Raw genomic sequence first — 10,490 nt, 5'->3', positions numbered from 1 at the left:
CTCGTCTGCTGTTGCTTTTTCTGTCCTCCCGCTGCTTCTGCAGTATGTCGCCAAAGATTTGACAGGTGCGTAAATAAAGCGAGGGCTGAGGGCCGTGCAAAAAACGCGCGCACACACACACACACACACACGCGCGCGCGCACGCGTAACGTAAGTGCGTGATTTTGTTTAGTCAGCAATATATATATATATATGCGCCGCTACGGAGTGGCGAGTAGTGGTGAGTCTGGAACTCCGGTCTCTGAAAGCACACAGCTCTGAATATGTGTGTGGTTTGTTTGGACACTGCCTCGGGTTCCTGCATGAAGGTCAAGAAGTGTTAGCAGAGGCAAACGGAGAGCACACGCCAAAGGTACTGACGCAAGAAGCAATAACTTTATAAAAAAAGCATAAAAAATTGTGAACAAAGTTATTGGTAAACAGCAGCAGCTTTAAACACATGTGGAAGGATTTATCTTGTCCATTGTAAACCTTCCGGACGTGTCGTTCCTCCCTCAACAGCGGACTGTTTTGTCGCACACTGGAAAATTTTATCGTGTGTCCACGTAGGCAGGCGCCTGGTGCATAGTTTGGATGTCAGGTGTGACTTCCTGCGTATTTTACGTTTTTTTTTCTTACGAAGCATATTCTTGGTAGAAGGCGACTGTGCACGTAGCAGACATCTTAAGGACTTCACTATATCATACTGCCAGAATAACTACTGAGAGAAAGACCACATTTACAGAAAGGCAAAGGTGTATAGCCTGAGATTTACTTTACTCTGGTCTGCAACTCTACACAGGGGAGAAGACACACAAGAGCAAGAGTGTAATGAATAATTATGGTAAGTCAGGAAGATGACAATATAGTGCCACTACGCTGAGGAAATTTAAAGACGTGCTTATAGTCCTGTATCTTCCAAGAAGGCTACGACCACTTCTATAGCACCTTGTGCGCTGGTGACGTGAGGTCAAGGACCTAACACAAGCTCATCAGTTAAGGAACTACTTTGAAATCTTGCAGTCGAGTTGATCGGTGTCTGACGTTCATGGGCGTAGGCTGGACAGGCGCTGAATAAAATATCAAGGGTTTTGAGTAATCGACCGTGACCTCAGTCTGGACCTGTGTCACTGCAGCCAATCAAGTGGGCATAACGACTTGTGAAGGACACGCTAAGGCGTATCTGGCGAGTCACTCATGGGAGGTCTCGCTTTAGCTCAAGAGCCACGACTTTACAAAGCAACTGCACTCCTGATAATCTTCTTATATCGAGGCAGCATTGACGCAAATAGATGTGTCTTTGTGGCATTGTGCAGTCAGATATACAATGCAACAATACGTGAGGAGGCGTTATCTTCGCAACGCCTTCTGCTTGTATTAGTGTGGCGCAATCTTTATGGGTGTCATCACTACGAATGTCATCTCATCCTTTATCATGGACGGAAGAAGAAAAAAGAAAGAAGGAAGGAAAGGGACCGACCCGTGGCACTGAAACATGCACTGATTAGTTTTGAACTCGGTTGGACACAGTAATAGGAAATACTAGTATCTGTGGTTTTAATTGTCGAAACCAGAATTATGTGTCAAAACCACGACTTAAGATTTTGTATTTTCCAAGAACAATATTTGAATAGAACTGCCTTACTAATACATGTGATGAATGAATTACCTTACCAAACAATCTTTTTCGCCCTTTAGTGTTTCAGTTTTGCAATCACTATTTTATTCATATCTGTATTATTTTATTTGTATCTGTATTACACATCCTGCTTGAACTTTGAGCCTGCATTATTGAATAAATAAAAAAAATATTAGAGACATGCTTTAGCGAAGTGCTCCAGAAAGTCAGACTGACTGGCTCTTTGAACATGCCATTACAACACAGAGTAGATGGGTCTCTAGCATTTCCTCTACATTGAAATGAGATTGATGCAGCCGGGATCAAAAGCGTGACCTTCGTCTCTGAAGCCGAGCAGCACGATCCTTGTAACATCACGGCGGACGAGTCCTGTTAGGTAGCAGCAATACTTTTGTAAAAAAGCATTCATCGACAATTCCGCCTCTTGAAAATGTTTGTCCAGCGAATGTGTTATGGTGGGGGTGGGTGTCATTTCCCGTCCTCAATTACGTGATACGTACTACGGCTCGTTTTATAGGCCTTATCACATACTTTATCACCTTTTGGCTTCACCTCTCGGTGCATGCTTCAAACATGCCGCAAGCAAATGAACATTAGCCGTTTCGAAGTACCCCGAAATACCTACTACAAGTACAGTTGCGTAGTGCCCACTACGCATTCATTTTTTAGAATCAACGAAAGGTCCACTACACGTCCGAAAGGACAACATGAGTACCCGCATAGCTGCCCCCGTTGTTGATATTTTTGCGGCTGATGGTTATTAAGTGTGCGTAAACGCTTAGTAGAGGGAGAGTCCGGAAAAAACCACACGTTGCAAGTACTCATCCTGAGTGAGCTACGTTCGAGTTTTGACAGATTTGACCATGACAGAAGTTATACAAAGAACTGTTACGTTCCTGTCTCAAGCGTTTTAATCTCGCAATGGAGTGACGTCGTGCAGGTGTCATTCAGACGCGTTCCGTTTCCCAGAGTACTAGGGCTTGACGCTTTCTTCGAAACTGTGAGCCTGGACTGTCTACGATGCTGTGCGAAATTGGAACACAGCCTTAGTTGACCGAAAAATTGGCGCCCGCATTTTCCAACAGGAGGAACTCAAGCAAATTTACGTCGGAGAGGGGGGTATCGCGTTAATGTTGCGTATAGACGGTTAAAGATTGCAAGAGTTGTGTCATGAAAAACAATTTCCTGTCACCTCACATATGAGCTGGTAAGGTCTAAACTGAGAGAATGTTTTCCAGCGTTTCAGAGGTAAGGAAAGTATCCTATTTGTTTTTTAGACGAAAAGAACGTGCGTGATGGTCAAGTTGATCTCTTGTAGGTTTTAGGTAGCTCAAAAGGACATTAGTTTGAATATATTCTGCCCCAAAGTTTGGCCCCGTATCTGCATGTTAATCTGCAGATGTCGTCGAAAGACGACATCTGCAGAGTTGCATGGTCAGCGCAGAGTGATAAAGGCTATGATCCTTATAATTACTTATGTATGCCTTTTCTAGTAAATGATGCTCATACAGAATATATACGTGTTCCTATGGTGCCTCAGATGTGCGCAATAATTGATTTTTAATTGACAATTGCACAAGTATAAACGCTGAAGCTTGAGTAACATAGGTGGACACTGCGGATGGGGTCGGCCGTTTGGGGTGTTTGCTGGTGCTGTTTAGAGTACCACATACCATTAACGGTGGACAAACAGACAAGTGAACAAACTGATCAAAATATTTGCGTGTAAGGTCCCCCAAAAGGACTATCGTCTTTAATAAGCTAAGGAAAGTGTAGAAAATCGACGGGCGATTTTCTAACACTCTTCTTGCTCACCGATGCTTTTACGGCACACCGGTGGACGAAACCGGATGTCGTCAAGCGCCTGTGCTTGTATACAGTGAAAAGGTCTATATAGTCAAGCAGAGCAGCAAGTCAAGGGAAAGCCAAGTAAAGACATTCTTGAATTAATTCCTAACGTATGCTTTGCCGCTTATATACACACCACCCGCGTTCGATGGAGATGAGACGAGGCCCGATGCGTGAGACGAGCCGAGCATGCGCAGTGGGGGTGTGGATGGCAGCGACACCTAAGCGCGACATCCTGCGACTAAAAAATGCTCCACATTTAAAATTTGTCCTGAACCAGATATCGAGCCCGGCTTCGCCTTAGGATCGGGAGGTTGTTAATTTCCCTTTTCTGTTGTTCTCTTGTACATCGTCCCCATGAAAATGGGGCCACAATGGATGAGAATCGAAGTTGTGTCCCTGAAATAAGCCGCATGCGTAACACCTTTGCCACTACAGAGTGGTAGAGGACGGGGCCGAAGAAGTGTGTACACGGCGCCAACTCTTTGCGGCAGCAACGGCGTTCTGCTATAACTGAACGAGGAAAAGGCGAACAAAATTCATATCAGATGAAATAAAAACTGCAGTTACTAATGATGACTCCCAGTTATAGGTAGCTTGGGAACACTCTGGCGAAATTGCAGGATCGCGTAACAGAGTGTGTGGAAATCCTGGTAAACTGAACACCACCCCTTAGAAACAATTGAGGTCCCGTTGTAAAATACTAAACACCCCGGGAGGCCACGTGGTTTGTAGAGCGATACTGTTACTTTACCTCAAAGTTCCAGTGGATGTCTTCTGCGTTTAACGGGGGTCGTTTCCACTTATCAGCTTTTTTAGTGCCACGATTTTTTCTTTCGCCTATCACTCTACAGTTAACCACTCGGCCAGGTAGGACGCCACCCTCTGTAGCCCGCTTCTGGCCTACCAACTCTGAGCTGTCAAGATGGCCCACAATACTGCCGAGAGAGCTTGGCCTTCCGGTCCCTTCGTGGGAAGAGACCACTGTGTGTTGAGACACGGTATGCAGGACATGAATGATGTTTTCCGTACCATAATTCTTATTTAGTTACGGCAGGCCACGGCCGTCTCCAACGGAAGATACCGCTACATGCTCATGGCCCCGAAGCGTGCACTCATGATTAACGTCTCGTTTGCTACGCTGCACATGAGTGGGTGAAAGGATTAGAACTCAAGAAAGGGTGTTTGAGAAAATAAAACACGCGTACCAACACACACACAAAAAAATATTCACTCTCAGCTATCAAAGTGGGTGAATGGTCACATGTATGCACCTTTGCTTTGCCATCATGCATTTCTTTCACAGAAATTGATATGTTATGATTTTTCTCCAATCTTCTGTGTTTATAATGAAGTATACTGCGTGCTACGCTTAACCTCACCACCTTCTCCTTAATGTAGTAAAAACACAGCATTTTTGCTTAGCATGAGGGAACTTAGTACTATCACAGGTAATCTGCAAGCTTTAAACTATACATAATTATGGAAGTTAGCAAGGCTTGTGCGTGTTTTGCCTCCTGACTTCTTTAATGCGCTACTAAACCCTCAAATATAATGCTCTTACTTTTATACCCTCATCCCCACCAAATGTCACGGGGTGAAAGTATAGAAAAAAATGTGTTCTCGAAACATATAGGCAGAGATAGAAGCAGGTGCTGCCAAGATAACGAAACGGAAAGAGTGTGTCCGCTATTTTAATCTTTGTCTTCATCGTTTTTCTGAAGCATTCATATTCCTGATAGCTTTTAACAATACAATAGTGCCTCGGCTTTAGAAAGTTTAATAACCAAATTTCTAACATGTACTTGGATGTTTCTTTGAATCTTCTACCTGTATTTTACTTAGTTTAGGGCCTTACTTTGTCAATAGCCCATTGAAGATTCACTCCCTTAATGAACCAACCAGCTGGTTCCAGCGCCCTTCTTCCGCAGGTCGTACCTATGACATTTTCTCTCGGGAGGGCTCGGGTCACGTAGCACAGGAAACCTACATATTGCTTTCCATAGACCTCGGTGCTCCTCCAGTACAGATTTCTTTCGATGCATCTTCACATTTGCCTCACGTTTGCTTGGCGTCTCGCCCTTTAGGTCGTCTGCCTCAAACTCTCTTGTCCGTATTTCTTTTGCTAACGTAATAGCACCCGCTTGCGGAAATATTTACCGTCCTTTTGTTTACTTAGCAACCTTGGCTCACCATACGTTATTAAATTCTCTATTTCAGCCGATGTGAGCGCGAATATTGCGGTAATGGCAGAGCAGGGCTTTTATGAGCTACCGCTTATCGGTTGAGCATACACGGTGTCCTCATAGTTTGAATCACTCTACAATGTGAACCCTGGATTAGAAAAAAAAACAAAAAAAGCTGCTGCGTCTGCTGTGCGATAAAAAGACCACTAATGCAACTCGCGGGGCAATGCGCCTATATTCCTTAACCAACTATAGTGGTATTGTTAACTCCGAGTAACTAGCAGTCTGAGTGCCTGATTATTATGGCAGGGCCGGGATTATCATCGCTTTCGCAAGTGGGTCCTCGTAGCCTGAGATTAGGTTCCCGCTTATTAAAAAAATTTGATTACCTATTTCACTAAATAAGGCAGCATTCCTCTTCGCAAACATGCAATACAACAACTGGTATACGCTCGCTAGCACTGGTCGTGCGAAAGCCGACACTTTTATGAGTAAGAATGAAAGGACACTGAATCCACACGTTTCTTGTAGAATGCAGTAGTAGTCGTGCTTCTCTTTTTTCTTTACAGTTTCAGTGAATTTCCAAGTGTATTTATATTCGCTGCTTTTTATGTTGGTAAGTTAAGATACATTTTTTAGAACACGCTTGTCGCACTGCACGAATTCGTTCATACGAATTTCTTGCCGAAGTAAATCTAAACCTATATGCCACAGAATCCGGCCTTGACCACCTGAAATTCTTTAATTTGCGTGTAGTTTTTTTTTAATATGCTTGCCTACGTTAAAACCCTGCTGGCTTGATGGCATCTGGCACAAAACTATTGCAAAAAAGGCGAAGCACGTGAATAGAAAAACATAGTACGTGTGCTGTCTAACAACTGAAGTTTATTGTAACAAAAACAAACACAACGAAAACCAACACACGGATGCTCTGAGAAAAACTTAAGTCACGCCAAGAAAATGGTTGAGCTTGCATGAATCGCAATCTAGTAGACAAGCACATGGTTCAGATATAAAATAAGTACCCTCGTTTCAGATAAAGAACGCTTCGGTGAGTTCATGCGCCCTTATATTTTTATTTTTCAGCAGGATAACAGCAAGGCATGAAATCCAACTCGTCCACCTCTTTCTACCTTACTGCAGTTGGCTGGATCGCGAATCGAACATCTGGGCTCAAATATAGAGACACGTCGTGACGACATGGAACGATGGGCCACCACATTCGAGTCATAACACAACTATTGTGAAATGTACCAACAAAGCTGCATACTCTATAAACCTTTACGAGCGGATAAACAAACACGCTTTAGTGGTTATTAAAAAGGTACATCAGTTCACGCTTGTTTTTTTTCCTCCTTACGTTTTAGTGGCAAGGAGGATAACAGACAGACAGTAGGGTTGCTATACATTCAGATATCAAAGACTGAGGTTCTCGCGTTTATGGGTCTGCGTAACCAAGGCAAGAACACCCACTAAACTGCAACGGGACACTGCATCTCCGGAATCGTAAGCTGTTTCTCTGGTGCAGTAATCAGTCATTGCATGTTCCATTACGCTTGCCACTGTTCATAGACATCGGCATTTCTTCTGTTTTTGGGGCAATACGCGTGAACAGTCGCCTAAATTTTCAGCGTCCAGCCTTCATTAGGAGTGAGAGAGAGAATATAATAAAAAGGCAGGGAAGCAGCTTCATAAGGATGTATTACCTATGCTATTCCGGCTAAATGCCATTTAGTGTTGGTACGTCATTATAAAATGACCTTCGTATTTATATAAAACAACACAAATTATTCATTTTGGTGTCTCAACGTCATTTTAAAAAAGTTCAATGCAAGTTTTGTGTGGTTTGTAGTGTGACCTGAAACGCCATTAAAGTAACTTGACTTGTTCGTGCCAACCTGTGTTTAAATTACTTTTATATACTAATTACTATTACATTGATAAACTGCTGTATACTGTCTTAAGTGTGCTAATCTAACGGGTCATTATATTATGTTGCTAAAACTCAGTCGCCTGCCCGTAAATAATATGTGTGTTATAGTTGCACGGATCCATACAATACCATTTTGCTAAGAATCCAGATGCCTGTAACATCTTTTTCTTTGATCATACATGGTATAGTAAAGTTAAATTTAATTCAATCCTATGAGTGAGCGATAAACAGAATTGTGCAACAAACAACTTATGAACTCTCAGTGCGTGTACAAAAGCGGAGCCATCAATGAAGAGAACGCGCACACAGGAGCTAGTTTTTCCAATAAAACGACACACTTACACTTCATAAAGTGAATTAAGAAGCATATTTTCGAAAATAACTGCTTCTCACTACTTCTGAAGGAACGCTGCACACTTCAGCTAAACTTAATCACCGCATCAAGAAACAACAGAGGAAACAAAAGATAACACCATGGTATGCAATATTCCTATCACGGCCAACCAACGAAGTGTCAAAAAATACATGGTCTCGAGGCAAAAATACTGTAGACTCATGTGCTCAGATTTGGCTGCAAGTTAAATATCCCCAAGCAGTCAAAATTTCCGGATCCCTCCACTACGGCGTCTTTCGTAATCTTATCGTGTGTCGGGGCGTTAAACCCCACATGTCAATCAATCAAACATCAGCGGTCGCCACGACGAGGCAGCGGCTACCGTTCCCTCTAATTGAAGGCCTCTGGCTTTTTTCTCGGGCTGATAGGCGGCCGCACAGAGACCCTTATCAACGGTCGATTACTGGGCGAGCGATTGCGAAGTCTCGCGCCCGCCCGCTACTTCGCCGTCGTCCGCGCAACGTGCTCCGCAATCAACGCCAAATGAGAATTGGCGTGCGTCGAGTGCGTGCTACGTGGCCTGCATGACGGCTTGAAAATGAGCCAGAGCGCTGCTCTGTACGCACCTATATAATCAGACGAGTGTAAACAGAGAAATGAGGGCTGATAACAGTGATCACGCATAGAGCTGAATTCCAACTGAAGTTGTCGTTTGAGAAAGCTATTTGTAATATTGTGATCTCATTTGCGATTACCGTTGGCCTGTATACTTAATGCACTCTTGAGAGTACGATCTCACTTGCGATTGAGAGCATTGATAACGTACCCTGAATTAAACAAGTACTTTGAAATGAGGGTAGTCAAAAAGACGTGGTGATATAGACGTCGCAGATTTGTACAGCTTTGTGAAATGAAGGCCAGCTGTTTTATGTTTTCATGTGTGAGCGTTAAAGGGAAACTAAGGTCAAATAACAATTTACGTTAGAGTGAAACCTCAATGTAGGACATCTAAAACGACAATACTATCAACAACAGTGCCCTATGTACCAATAAATTAGGGTAAATGCACAAAAACACAAGCACCGCAGTATAACTTTTTCAAAATGATCCCGGTGATATCAGACGGTTCCTACAAGTATTCACTAGCAATCGATCTAACTTCATTTATTAAAGAGCATTCCGTGCATCAAGAGACGCAATAAAATGCTGCTTGTTCGTTTCTGCCTGATTCAAGGAAAATAGAACCGCCGAACGTTAATATGTGGTATGGTGCGAGTGGCTCAAAAATTAAATTTTCGCGTGGTTACACAGCCCAGGCGGGGATAGCCAATGATTAAAATACTTCTTCAAATAAATCTACTGACAATTAAACCAAAGTCTCAAGAAACAATACTACTTGTGCTTTAAGGTAAGCATGCTGCGTGAATAGCATGGTGGAACGTTTAGTAACAAAGACGCATGAGCGAGAGTCTGTAACGATCACCGTTTATACACACGATGCTTTTTTTTGGGAGACGTATGGCACGTGCGTTTATTGCAAGTGAATGCGGCAGCGAAATGGTGGGAACTTCATGTTCAAAACTATATTGATGGTAACTGTCAGTCTTTGTTTCCGCTATCTTCTTGTCATGGAAAAATTCGCTATACAAAACGTGCGCGTATACTGGAGAAGCCCATTAACGCACACTGGCGACTCAATATTAAGTTTAAGAGTATACCGCACAATATCCGCACACAAAATAAAAGATACCGATTCATATGATATACCCCGTGTCACAAAAGTGGCGTGTGGATATTGCAGTGAGAACTCGGAAGACCTGACGTAAGACCAACCTAAATTATACGTTATTACATAGAGTTTTCATTCTCTCGACACAGAAGACAAGCGATATCAACCTAATGCTTTCCGCAATGAAAGTGCGCTTGCAAGTATTTTGCAAGTTGATATAGAAAGGAGTGCTCCGTGTATTTGTCGCAAACTTCGCAAACGAGAACTTACGATCATCTATCAATCCTTCTTGCTTCACGTTTCGAAATTCGTGCACTTCAATAAGCATGTTCAGCTAATAGCAATTTGGAAGCATATCCATTTTACTGCATTCTATATCAATGATACGCATGGAAATCAGGCGCTATAATTCGATATTGCACGAGAGAAGTGTGTGTGAGCGTTCGTGCGTGTGTGTGTGCGTGTGCGTTTGTGTGTGTGTGTCTGTGTGTGTGTGCATGTGTGTTTGTGTGCGTGTGTGTGTGCATGTCGGTGTGTGTGTGTTTGTGTGTGTTTGTGTGTGTGTGTGCGTGTGCGTCTGTGTGTGTGCGTGCGTGTGTGTGTGTGCGTGTGTGTGTGCATGTCGGTGTGTGTGTGTGTGCGTGTGTGTGTGTGCGTGTGTGTGTGTGCGTGTGTGTGTGCATGTCGGTGTGTGTGTGTTTGTGTGTGTATGTGCGTGTGTGTGCGTGTGTGTGCGTGTGCGTCTGTGTGTGTGCGTGTGTGTGTGTGTGTGCGTGTGTTTGTGCATGTCGGTGTGTGTGTGTTTGTGTGTGTGTGCGTGTGCGTCTGTGTGTGTGTGCGTG

The sequence above is a fragment of the Rhipicephalus microplus genome, chromosome 6 (genome assembly GCF_043290135.1).
Source record: "Rhipicephalus microplus isolate Deutch F79 chromosome 6, USDA_Rmic, whole genome shotgun sequence".
Lineage (NCBI taxonomy): Eukaryota > Metazoa > Arthropoda > Arachnida > Ixodida > Ixodidae > Rhipicephalus > Rhipicephalus microplus.
The sequence above is the reverse complement of the archived record's forward strand: the minus strand, read 5'-3'. Positions refer to the sequence as shown.